This window comes from Notamacropus eugenii, chromosome 1, assembly GCF_028372415.1.
Source record: "Notamacropus eugenii isolate mMacEug1 chromosome 1, mMacEug1.pri_v2, whole genome shotgun sequence".
Taxonomy (NCBI): Eukaryota; Metazoa; Chordata; class Mammalia; order Diprotodontia; family Macropodidae; genus Notamacropus; species Notamacropus eugenii.
The window spans coordinates 152081716-152091464 of NC_092872.1; the positions used below are offsets into that span (position 1 = coordinate 152081716).

The window sequence follows — 9749 nt, forward strand, 5'->3', positions numbered from 1 at the left end:
TATTATGGAAGTCATTTGCAAAACTATACAGATTTGGCCTATATTGAATTGCTTGCCTTCCAAAGGGAAGGGGTGGGGAGGGAGGGATGAAGAGAAGTTGGAACTCAAAGTTTTAGGAACAACTGTCGAGTACTGTTCTTGCCACTAGGAAACAAGAAATACAGTTAAAAGGGTATAGAAAGTTATTTGGCCTTATAGGACAAAAGAGAAGATGGAGACAAGGGCAGAGAGGGATGATAGAAGAGAGAGCAGATTGGTGATAAGGGTAATTAGAATGCTCGGTGTTTTGGGGTGGGGAAGGGGACAAAAGGGGAGAAAATTTGAAACCCAAAATTTTGTGAAAATGAATGTTAAAAGTTAAATAAATAAATAAATAAATATTTACTACAAAAAAAATACAGTAGTTTAACTTGAAAAAAAAAGAATAATGACTAAAAATTAACTTGACAGTTTAACACAATAAGGCAAATACCACCAAATAGAAATTTCTAATTTATGGTTAAATGAAACTTATGCTTTGAATATGACTATGGAAGGAATCTAGAGAAATAGATCTCATAAAGGGGTAGGACAGTAACACTATATATTAAAAACTTGCAGACCTGGAATAATATCTAGGAACTTTGGAGTCAAATAACAGTACAGATAATTTTTGAGGATTAAGGGAAAAACAGAGTGATAAGAATAAAGTAGGGGACAGAGGAAGAAGGGGTTACTACAGATCAACTAGGCAGAGTAAGGATATGGATGATACTTTCATAATATTCAGTACAAACCAAAGTCTAAGAAAGTCCTGGTCCAGTACTTCTGTAGTTACTTCCAAGCAAACAGTGGAACAGAGGAATTTAGCAGATAAATCACAATGCTTTCTTTTCTGCTAACATTCACTAGAAAGTAGAAGTACTGCTTTCTAATTTTACTTCCTTTGCTGTTTAACTTTGTAAGACAGAGAGGTTGCATATAGTGGAAAAGATTGTCCTCATGTCTCTAATGTTCAAAAAATAAAGAACTACTGACATTAAAAAAAAAATGAGAGAAGGATAAACAAGGGAAACTAGAATGGAGGGAAATAAAAAGTTAGTTATCAAAACTATAAATGTGAATGGGATGAACTAGCCCATAGAATGGAAGCAGATAACAGAGTGGATTAAAAACTAGAATCCTACAGTATGATGTTTATGAAAAACACATTTGAGAGAGACACACAGAGTAAAAGAAAAGGGCTGAAGCAGAATCTATTATGCTTCCGGTGAAGAAAAAACAAAACAAGGGTATCAATCATGATCTGAGACAAAGCAAAAGCAAAAATAAATCTAATTAAAAGAGATAAAGAAGGAAATTATATCTTACTACAAGGCACCACAGACAATGAATAATATCAATACTAGTCAGATATGATAGATACCTGGAGAAAATTGAATGGGAATAGAAAGTAATATATCTTTTCTCAGCAGTACATGGCACCTACACAAAAACTGATGTATTAGGGCAGAAAAACTTCACAACTAAAAATACAGAAAATCAGAAATACTAAATGCATCCTCTTCAAACCATAATGCAAAAAAATGATGTTAAATAAATGGCAGTGGAAAGACAGATTAAAAATTAATTGGAAACTAAGTAATCCTAAAGAATGAGTGCATCAAAGGACAGACATAGAAACAATACTAGCATTAAAGTAAATGACAACAATGAGATAACATAACAAAATTTATGGGGTGTAGCCAAAGCAGTATTATAGGAAAATTTATATCTTTAAATGCCTACATCAATAAAATAGAAAAAGAACAGATAGATGAATTGGACATTCAAGTTTAAAAAATACTGGAAAAAGAATAAATTAAAAATCCCTAATTAAACACCAAATTGGAAATTTTTAAAATCAAAGGAGAGATGAATAAAATTGAAAGTAAAAACACTGCTGAACTGATAAATAAAACTAAAAGCTAGTTTTATAGGGAGAAAACAATAAAAAAGCATTGATTAATTTGATTTTTAAAAAGGAAAGAAGAAAACCAAATTACCAATATCCAAAATGAAAAGGGTGAATTCACCACTAATATAGAAGAATTTAAAACAATTTTAGGAGTTATTTTGTGCAATCATACGCCAATGATTCTGACAATCTAAATTAAATGAATGGATATTTACAAAAAGATAAATTACTCAGATTAACAGAAGAGGAAATAGAATACTAGAAATTGAACAAGCAATCAATGACCTCCCAGATGGACTCACAAGCATATTCTACCAAACATTTAAAAAATAATGAATCCCAATACTACATAAACTATTTGGAAAAATAGGTGGAGTCCTACCAAATACTTACATAACAAACCCACAATTTTAGTTTGGTACCCTTTCTTCTCTTAAAAATATTGAAACGTTTGTATTTGATGATACCTTTCAAATTAACAAAAAGACAATAAATAATAGAAGGGACTTGTGTTTTTAGAGTTCAAATTCTACTACAAAGCATTAATTATCAAAACTATTTTGTGCTGGATTAGAAAATACCAGAATAACTACATCCAAATAAACAAAGAATCTGTGATTCTGTCAGTGTAGGGAACTCCTACTGTAATAATGCTCTCCATCATGCAAATCACAGTCCTAGGAAGTTGACTGACAAAAAACATAGAGAACAATTATTGCCCAGGGTCATACAACTGGTACATGTCAAAGACAGAAACCAAAGATAAATGTTCCTAAATCTAAACCCAGAGTGATATACTGTGCTACATTCCTTCTTGGGAAAAACAAAAAAAATGTTGTAGTCCTCTTTTAATAAGAAAAAATTGGGGGGAATATAGGCTGTCCCATGGAAACAAGAAAGCTTTCTTTATCCAAGCCAGGCAGCATTCCTTAGTTAGGGTAGAAGCACTCCATGGACTAAATTGCAGAGAACCTCAGATGATCTGAGTTGTCTCAGGACACTTGGACTGCTGTGACCAACAGGTCAGAGTCTACTGAGTCTACTCATTCCAGCCTCCCTGGTAGAATAAAACTCTTGTGGCTGACTGCAACCCTTACCAAAGTTGCAACTATATCATATAAGATGCTTAAGGGGGGTGGAAAATACAGATACAATACTCCACAACCAGGTTTGCTGCTGATCAGTATACCAGGAGAGATACTTGGTGTGACTATACCTAAGAGAAATTTCTCAGGAATTCTAGATGATATGTCATGTCCTTTTTGAGGTCAGGAGATCATGCAGTGGATAGAGCACTGGGTCTGGAATTTTCCTGAGTTTGAAACTGACCTCAGACACTTACTAGCTGTGTGACCTAGCCAAGTTATAACCCTTTTTGCCTGTAAAGTGAACTGGAGGAGAAATTGGCAAACTGCTCCAGTATCTTTGCCAAGAAAATCCTTAAATGGGGTCACAAAGAGTCCAACATGACTAAAATGACACAATAACAAAAATACCTACCTGTTTCTGAATCTCCCCTCTCAAACCATCAAACACACACACACACACACACACACACACACACACACACACACACACCCTGTTCCTATCTGTAATCTAACTATCCACCATGAGTAGCCACTACTGTCTAACTCAAATTTTCTAACTACATACACATCAGAAAGTTCATTGCAATGCTGCTCAATATCAATGCCCTAATCCAGAGCAGCAGCAAAGTTGAAATCAGAAAGTTGAGCAAAGAAGAGGATTGCGTGAGATGCTTTGTGACATTATCATATTATTTGGGAACTCACATAGTCAGAAGTTTTGAGAAGACTAAATGCTATAGCTACTAGTAAGAGACGAACAGTCATTGTGAAGCTCTTTGATAAATTTGCTTTTTTGCAGAGTGATTAACACCCAAGCAACACTATATGACAGATATTATTAACCATTTTAGTGTCAAGGTCCCCTTCAACAGTTTGATGAAACCTATGGACCCCTTCTAAGAATAATGTTTTTAAACACATAAAATAAAATACTAGGATAACAAGAGAAATGAAACATAGTTATCAAAATATATAGTAATGTATTACTTCACTATGATGTTAAAAGCAAGATAGATAATATGTTTAAAATATAGGCAAGTTGAAGTCAAATTTTATTTTTAAAAGATATGCTGTGTGAAGACTACTGTGGTTTAGCTTGGAAAAGATTTAGATTGTGGGGTTGTCTTTGAAAAGGCAATATACATGTCATGTTGAACATCCAAATGATTTTGAGTTGTTTTTTGTTTGTTTGTGTTGATGCAACAAGTATTGGAAATCCCAATTTGCAGAGATTTGTTGTTGCAAATGGAATGACAACTTCCATAGCTCCTCTTGACAAGGAAAGGATTAGCTCCTTTCATGGAAGAGCTTCTTTCAAGGAATGCCAGGATTCACTTAGGCTTTTTGAGTTAGATTCTATTTTTTGTCCTAAAATCAATGAAGTCATCTTTAACTAGGTCAATATCTTTAATATAACATATCAGAAAGAAAAGAATTCCAAATCCATGGTCCTGGCATCAAGATAGAAATATGTTTTTAAAGTGTTTCAAGAGTTCATGAATTTATCTTTTCGAAGAAACTGAGAATTTTTTTTTATCTCAACTCCACCTTGGGAAAGCACTTCCTCTAACATTTGCAAGTCTATAAGTATATCAACCTTTACTCTCTTTTTCCATAGCAGTCTTAAAAAAGCTTGTAATTTTTTGGTAGCATCCATATTAGTGCCTGTAAGACCTTGTACTGAAAATATTTTTTCACTCACATGGTTAAAAATATCTGCCAGGTAGGCCAACCACTGAATAAATTCTTTTCTTTCAAAGTGTTCCAAGAGCAAGATTTCTTTCTCTTTTTTTTTTTTCAGAAAAAGTGGAAAGTCCTTTGTTTGAAAAAATGCTTCAAGATTTGTCCTCTTGAAAGCCAGTGAACTTCTGTGTGGCAATGAAGTGCTTTATATTCTGTTCCGATTTCTTGATAATATCTTTTAAAAATGTGTAGATTCAGGGACCTGCTGCTATGAGGAGGGGAAATCTTTCTGGGTGGCTGGAAGTGTCTTTGTTGCTGCTGCATGTTTACATAAAAAGCAGTAAGTGATAGCAATGCAAGAAGTTTCCTTTTTTCATTAAATTAGTAAAATGTGGAAAATGGCCTCGATTATAGGGTCAGAAAAGGTATGGAGTGATGAATGAATCTTTTCGGGATGAATGAAAGGATATTGAGTTGAATTCTGAGGATGAGACCACATTGAAAATTTTAGAAATTAGTTCAAAGGAAGATAAGGGAGTTGTATGATTGAAGAAGTCAGGTTCTCTGTCTTCCATACTGATGGGCCTAAAAATGGGGCAGAGACAAATGTAAAAAGTACTGCTAACGTGTCCATCTGGACTTCTCCTAAATATGTACATTAAGTTGCAAGAGTTATATAAAAAAAATTCTGAACTAAAACCCTTAACAATTTCTACAAGCAAGAGGGAGTGAAAGAAAATGTCCCAGAAGAATTAAAAAAGGAGTCTGACAGTCAACAATCTTCAAATAAAGCCCAGTGGAAGGAGCTTACCTCAGTATTTTGGAATAAATGATAAGTCTGAACCCCTCCTAAGTAGTAGGGCTCTTCTGAAGTCAGGCCTTGAAATGCACATCAACAAGTCTTGGCTGAAGGGGGTATTGAAAAGGCTGAAGATCTAAGTAGTAGGTTAGCTACTCAGGAGCTTGGGGCAAAAATTGTCAAAGCTGTTGCTTGGTGCAACTTTGTAGAAGCTAAAAAAGATGCTGAAACTTCACAAGGGCTTTAAAAAAAGAAGAAACTTGCATGAGGGCTTGAAACAAACAAAAGCTGGGAAAGCAAAAGCAACGTGGGATTATATATAACTAGGCCTTTGTCCTTGAAAAGTGAAAACTGTTGGGATCTTACTGTTCAAAGGGAACCAACTAAATTTGATAAGTTAGAGAAGATAAACAGATTACTAGATCAATTCCATATTTTTCAATCTTTTTTAAAAACTGTATTATTTTGTTAAAAAAGTTTTTATTAAGAAATGTGAAAAATGCAATATGTACACATATCAATACTTAAATTATTAATGAAATCATTGATATGGACATACCCACTATTAATTTACATTGAAACCCCTCTTTGTGTCATAGTAAACAGTATTTTTGAACAACTGTAGTCATCATTTTGTCTTCTGGTGGCTTCCTTCTAGTAATGAACCTTTCCAAACTTGGTTAGTCTAGTATATATTCTGTCAATGAGACTTGCCTGAACTTGCTGGCATAACTTTGCAGGACTCGGGATCACTTGTACTGATAAGGCATCAGTTGGACTTCATTTGAGAAATAAATTTATATACACCAAAATTATTACTTTTCTAGTATATAATAAAGGTTTAGCAACTGAGATCTATGTAACATGCAGTTATAGTAATAAGCTATCTTCATATATTTTCTTTTTAAAATAATTGCATTTATTTGGTAGTAGATTGGTAGTAAGTATACCAAAGAAAACATGACTAAACCAGTCAAGAAACACTCGATTCTAATACAAGTGATAGTTTGTCTAAATGTTCTTTTCTAAAAAACTGGAGATTTTTTCCCCTAGTTTCCTGGTGAAAATCAAGGATAATTTTAAGTAGCTTTGAGGATGGAAAATGTCTTACAGTTTGCATTGATTTAAATTCTGCCTGAGAATAAACATAGACTACCCACATCATCTTTTATCCCTATGTTTCTTTAAATCTGATGTTCTTCTTAGAAAGCATATCAATTGTGAAGTTTGGATATTGATATTAAGTAGATAATCATTTTGACATTACTTGGAAAATAATATTTAAAATTTTTTAAAATATGTGGTTTGGACTACTTCCATTCTTTTTCCCTTTTATTAGGCAGATAGATAGACATACAGAGAGGATGGAAAGAGGATGCCTTGGAAGATAATCTAACTTGTCATAATGGAAATTGTGCTAGAATTGTAGATTTCTAAAGTGAACTTCGAAAGATCCTGCAGAAAACATGTAAGCCATCCCACAGATGGGTGTATATTCTTTGTATCAAGTTCTCCCAAGGAGCTTTGTTGGTCTTGATTCTTAGAGACAGGTAAGAGCTTATCACTATTGTCATCAGCTAATATTGTCTTCTGAGGCCAAATAATCCTAATTCCTCTGAATGATTTCCAATTATCTAATCTAAACCATCTCAGGGTTGCACATAGTTCATACTATGAAAAAACAAACTCAGATTCTTTAGATGAATATAAATTGGAATATGGATTTGAAACCAAGCATATGTAAAATATTCAAGGAGATGGTATGTAGGTATGACTTTAAGAAAGCTTAACACATATATATGTGAGTGTGTGTGTGTATAAAATGTGAATTTTAGCAGATAAAATTTTAACACATTATATCTCAAAAGATATTTTGGATTCATAGATTATTAGAACTGAAGGTTTTTATGGCTACAGAAACTAAAGCTCAGACTTGGTCCAAGCCACAGAGTAGGTAAGTAGCAGAGTCAGGATTATAACTGTGGTCTGACTAACTGCCAATCCAATGTTCTTCAGATTGCATGGTACTTTCTAATTAATGTGATTTGGTTTTATATAACTTTTCTGGAACAGTTGTACAGTGAAATATACCTGTATTATCTAGAGCATTAAGTAGCTTTACATTATGGGCATTAATGTTTTTTACGTTTGAGGGAAATGGAAATTGTCCATTGCTGTTTGAGATCATAAAAATTGTTGTCTTACTTCCATTTGAGGGATGGAATTTTGGAAAGTAATGTTTTAAATGACTGAAATGTTTCTCAGTGATTCACTGAGGAAATGGAACTTCAGGAAGTCTCTCACCCAGTTTTATAACTCATCTTACATAAATAAGAATCTGAACTGAAAATCTTGTTTTTCAGTTTCTTTTTTTCTCTTTATATGTGACATATCTTTGAGGGTACAATTATATGCCATTTATAGAATCTCTGTTATATTCAAAGTCATTCTAAATGTCTAATAGAAAACATAAGCCATGCTGTAACGCTAATCATTGTATAGACTAACTCCGTAAGGAAATATTGCAAATTTTGTTCAGAAGAAATTTCCTATAGAAGCAGGCATTATTTCTCTGATTTATCACATATATTATTTGAAAATATAGTTTTCTAAAAAAAATTGTAAAATATGATGCATTACTGTCACGGGAGTTCCATCTGTACATAAAGTTTGAAATTTCATCCCCAGTCCAGGTTTTGTTTCAAAAAAAAAATGTTCACTGTCTCCAAAATGTTGACTGACTTTTTTTATTTTCAAAGGGAACTCACAAAATAAGAATTCTTTCATGGCATCAGCAGGCACTAAGTGAGTAAAAATAAGGATCTGACTACAGTCAAAGATATCTGCAGTTTCATTCAATTGTACACTGAAGGAGAATGATGAGGCTACCTATTCCTTGATGACCTCTTTCACAATGTTAAAAGAAATAACTATTCTAGAATTTATCAATCATATCAATTAACAATGGAACCACTTCCAGTTTTTTCTTCTGTTCCAGTTCACAAATCAAATCAGATTCCCAGTGCATATGGTTTTACTAAAGTCTCCCCAATGACTTTCTTTTGTAGTGAGCAATTTTATAGAATACTTCAAAAAAAAGTGTTTTTTTAAGGCAAATTCAAATTTGAAAGTGTCCTAACTTTTTCAAATTAAGTTTCCTGCATATGAAAAGATCTAGGTCTGAGTTCAAATCCTGTCTCAGACACTTAATAACTGTGTGATCCTGTGTGAACTTCTGTTTGCCTCAGTTTCCTCATCTATAAAACGGGGACTAATAGCACCTACTCTTTTAAGATTATTGTGAAGATCAAATGATCTAATATTTGTAAAAGTGCTTAGCCTAGTGTCTGGAATGTAGTAGGTGCTATCTAAATGCTTATTTCTTCCTCTGTCATACTCAAGTTTCTTCATCTTTAAAAAGAAACTAATAATATCAACTATTTCCTAAGGTTGATGAAAGGATTTTTAAAATAAGATAATAATTGTAAAATGCTTTACAAACCTCAAAACTATATAGGTGATAGTCATTATTATTTTCAGTATGGATAGAAGAAGTATTCTCAGTTTTTCATCTTCCTATTCACAAGAATTTTTTGGCACAAAAAAGCACTGTAGCTTTTGTGTCCTTGTCATATTTGTTAATGTATTTACAAATGCATCCATTTGAAACATAATTTTCATTGTATTTTCCTTTCTTCAAAATTCCAATTTAAATTGGGTCTATAAAACCATAAAATAAAGCTAAAATAAAATGTTTGATTCAATTGATATTTTCAAAGAATATTTTTTTATAAATCTGCATAGAAATTAGACTTTTGTATGTTAATTAAGTGAAGTATAAGACATTTAAGAAATGTTTAGGCCAAGTAGGTAAAATAAGGCAGGTGTTACAATTTATCCAAAGTTCTAACACTTTTATTGGCTTTTAATTCTTCTCTCTGGAAAGAAAATGGCAAACCACTCTAATATCTTTGCCAAGAAAACCCCAAATGGGGTCATGAAGAGTCTGACGTGACGGGAACGACTACACTGACTGAACAACAACTCTTCTATAGACAAGTAGATTACAGTGGTAGCTCAGGAGTGATATCCTTCCTGGAATTCAGCTACCGTCACACATGACTGTCTGTGTCTTCTGATACATAATGGTTCTCCCTTCTGATATTGTTGCAGTTTCCTTCGAAAGTCATTTTTTAAAATGTGTGGCATTTTCACAGAATAACACATAAACACTACTTTTACA

At 33.1% G+C, this 9749-nt stretch overlaps 1 pseudogene; it reads left to right on the forward strand.

The window, feature by feature from the left end:
* Positions 1–3609: 3609 nt before the first annotated feature.
* On the forward strand, positions 3610–9170 carry LOC140508582 (protein FAM204A pseudogene; annotated as a pseudogene).
* The last annotated feature ends 579 nt before the right edge of the window (positions 9171–9749 follow it).